We start from the raw sequence: 4121 nt of genomic DNA on the forward strand, positions 1-4121 counted from the left end.
GCAGCGCTGTCCCTGGCCATCAGCGGCTTTCAGAGGGCCAGGCCTCAGGAAGCAGTTTCAGGAGCGCTCGGGGCAGGGCGTGGAGGTGAGGTGGGAGGCATTCTGAGAAGAGCGGATGCTTGGAGATGCGAAGCAGAGCGGACAGGATGAGGCCTGTGTGGAGAATGTGCTGGAAGAGATCTGCCTTCGGCTGATGGAGCCTGGAGCTCGGCTTTAATAAGGGAAGGAGAAGCTGGTGACGACAGGGATTCACGTTTATGGACGAGCAGTCAGGGTGCAGAGCCTAGCTGCTGTGTGAGCAACTGAATGAGGAGGAAGATGTTATTATGCCTCAGGGAAGGAGGGAAGACAGATCTTTGTGCATTTAGGAAAAAGGAAGCGATGGGTGAAGACAGAAAGAACTCTGTCATGAAGAAAACTAAGAGAGAGGAGGCACTCAAGACGGTTTTGAACATCTGAGCAAGATGAAATACCTGGGAATGCAAATGTTTTCTTTTTAATGGCTATTCCTGACTTGAAATTTTTTTAAATCTCGGTGCATACGCACACAAACTTTTACCATAAAACTTTACCATTTTTACCTTTTAAAAGTGTTTGGTTCACTGTCCAAAGTGTAAAAGTCCCTGTCGTCACCAGCTGCTTCTTCTGTTATTGAAGCCGAGCTCCAGACTCCATGAGCCTAAGGCAGATCTCTTCAAAGTGTTAAGCGCACTCACCTTGCTATACAGACGTGATCACAGGCTGTCTCCAAAAGTCTTTTCATCTTCCCAAACTGAAGCTCTGGGCCCACTGAAAGCTACCCCCCAGGCTTTCCACTTCGAGCCCTGGGAACCACCAATCTGCTTTCCATCTCTGTCAACCTGACTACTCTAGGAACTTTGAGTGGAATCATGCAGTATTTGTCCTTTTGCAACTTAAGTTTATCTCATTTAACATATTGCCCAAGCTTCATCTGTGTTGTTGTATGTGTCAGAATTCCCGGCCTCTTGAAGGTGAAGAATATCCCACTGAGTGGATACAGCCACATTCTTTCATCCATTCATCCCTGATGGACACCTGGGCTGCCTCTACCTTTTGGCCACTGTGAACATAGATAGGCACGTACAACTATCTCTTTGAACTCTGCCTTCATGTCTCTTGGGTGTACTTCCAGAAGTGAAATTGTTGGATCATATATTTTTGAAGAGTCATCACACTATTTTCCACTGCTGCTGGATAATTTTCACATTCCCATCCACATTTCACGAGGGTCCAACATTTCTATATCCTCAGCAGCTCTTGTTCTTTTCTTATTTTCCTTTTTATATATTAAAAAAAAACAACCAATCATTCTGAGGGATGTGAAGTGGTATCTCATTTTGGTCTTGATCTGTATTCCTCTAATGCTTCCTAATGTTAAGCATCTTTTCATGTGCTTACTGAACATTAGTATGCCTTCCTCAGAGAAATGTTTATTCAAGTCTTTTGTCCATTTTTTAATCGGATTGATCTTTGTTGTTGTTGAGTTGCAGGTGTGCTTTATACAGTCTGGATGGCAATCCACCATCAGATACATGATTTGCAAACATTCTGTCCCATTCTGTGGGCTGCCTTTTCACTCTGTCTATTGTGCCCAAAACTAAAATTAAAACTTTCAAATTTTGACGAAGGCCAATTATCCCCTTTTCACTGTCACCTACACTTTTGGAATCAGACCCAGGAAATCATTGTAAATCCAGGGTCATAAAGTTTTCTTTTTATTTTCTCTTAAGAGTTCTATAGTTTTAACCTATATGGTTAGGCCCTTGGTAAATGTTGAGTTAATTTTTTGGAAATGTGAAATATAGTAGAAATTTACTTGTCATCCTTGCACATAAGCCATGCTATTCTTCTCTAGGTTCCAATTTTAGTACACGTCCTGCCAAACCAAGCACTGAAACAAAATCCTTGGAAGAAGTGTATTAACATAAGTATACGAAAATAAGACTGTTTATGATACACTTATAGTAATAAACGCTCTCACTAACTTGAGGATTCAACGTATTTATCCTGGCTCCACCAGATGCTTTAACTGTCACTGTTGAAGCCCAACTTTGCCTCCTCCACTCGCAGTGAAGCGTTTCCTTAAGGTTCTGACCCTGACTCGCACATGTTCTATAATTATTCTCCAGGCTTATGCCAATGTCTTTCCCACTCTCAGTGACAAACCAATAGGAACATAGCAAGATTTTTAGGTCCTCTTATCAATTTTCCATAATTTACAGATGGAAGCCATGATGAAGACATTTCAAAGAAATTAGATATTGATTCATACAAGGGGGTTGGTTTGAAAGCCTTACATCAAGAGTCCAGACCTGCAGACACTTTCCCCCATCCCTAGAAGAAGCAAAGGATTTATTCTTGGGACAAACTAAAGCAGAGAGACTCTGAAATCAGACACACTGGGGAGAGAATGGAGAACACTGCACACAGAGGAGGGCAGAGCTGAGGCTCTAGACCGACAGGAACACAGTTAAGAAGCAGCATTTCTGAATGCAGGGCGCCCCGACACTGCCCCAGCTGCCTCTTCCCACGCAGCTGCTGGAATGTGCGCTTCCAGTGTCTACTCCTGCACCCACTCTGCCCTGACAGGAGACAGGAGGCCTCTTCCCCAGAACAGACCGTGCCAGAAACAAGACCTGCCGGTACTGACACCCGAGATCGCCCCATACAGTCATTCTACAGAGAGCTCACCAGACCACAATCTCTGACATCCCTCTCACTTCACTGGAGCTGCCAATTTGCTTTTCAGGTGTCATTCTTAAGTAGGAAAGGATTATGAAGGATAATGCAATAGTCAAGGAAAGTTTCCAACATGGAAGACTGAGGCTAAAATCACGAGCAGTTAAAAGAACCTTGGAAAGAGACCACAAGGAGGAAAAAAAGCTCTTAACACTATAATATTCTCAGAGAGAGAAGAAAATATATTACATTCATGGTAAAATGAATGCTATAAAATGAACAACTGGAGAACAGTAAAGAATTCTTGGAAAAATAGAACATTAAAAACTGTAAAAATGAGTGGAGAATTTCAGGGAAAAAATTGAAAAACTCTCAAAAGTAGAACAAAAATAACTAAAGAAGAGAAAAGATAAAAAATATAAATATTAATTCAACACAGGAAAAAAAAAAAAACAGAAGAAATAATAAGGAAAATAACCCAGGACTGAAGCATATAAGTCTCTGCTATTGTTGTTCAGTCACAAAGACACCGACTCTGTGCGACCCTGTGGACTGTAGCCCACCAGACTCCTCTGTCCCTGGGATTCTCCTGGCAAGAAGACTGGAGTGGGTTTCCATTTCCTTCTCCAGTAAGTCTCTGAACTGTCTGACATATCACATGCCTGGGACAAGAGAAAGAGTCCAAAAATGCCTCCCCAGAGTTCCAGACACCATCCATGGTCCACAGTGAATTAAAAAGCAACCCTATTGCTTTTACGGATGGAGTCTGGAACCACTTACGATGTCAGTGTGTAAGTGGCGTTACAGTATGGACAGGAAACAAGGGTAACATTTTAAAGTCTATCATCAGCGGAGATCCAGAACAGCGTCCAAGAGCTCCCAGAGAAGAAGAGGCCGCAGACAAAGGGAAGGGAGGAAGAATGGTGTTCTCTTTCTCAAGAACCTCACTGGACACCAGAAGATAGTGAAGCAAAGTGTCCAGAACTCAGACAAAAACAGGTTTTCAACCTCGAATTCTGTTTCCATTGGAAATATAATGGAGGGAGGAAAAAAGAATCTTCACACATACACAGTCTCAAAATGTTTACTCCAGGTACCCTTTGTCAGAAAGGTACTACATAATGGGTTCTGACAAAGTGAGGGCACGGACCAACAAAAAGAGAAACACGAGGTAGAGGGGGTTCCCGGGCGCGTCCCAGGTTGCTGATGAAAGCAGCTCCCAGGGCCACAGTGTGCAACAGGTGTGGCCCTTCCAGTGAGCCAGAGCCGAAGGTGCCGGGAGAGTGCTCCAAGCCAACAGACCACGGGGCTGGTGGAGAGCTCTAAACATGTTTGAAATAAATTTGGAAACTGGCTTGTTAGCTGTGACAAATCTGTTAGAGCATTTGGGGAAAAAAATCAAACTAAGATATAGCTAAAAA

General features: G+C 43.2%; 1 non-coding gene across 1 annotated transcript; it reads right to left on the bottom strand.

Annotated features, from left to right (window-relative positions):
• Positions 1-1809: 1809 nt before the first annotated feature.
• LOC138989300 (U6 spliceosomal RNA) lies at positions 1810-1913 on the bottom strand. The gene has a single exon (XR_011465533.1). It is a non-coding gene; the product is annotated as a U6 spliceosomal RNA (small nuclear RNA).
• Positions 1914-4121: the final 2208 nt, after the last annotated feature.

This window comes from Bos mutus, chromosome 9 (assembly GCF_027580195.1).
Source record: "Bos mutus isolate GX-2022 chromosome 9, NWIPB_WYAK_1.1, whole genome shotgun sequence".
NCBI classification, from domain to species: domain Eukaryota; kingdom Metazoa; phylum Chordata; class Mammalia; order Artiodactyla; family Bovidae; genus Bos; species Bos mutus.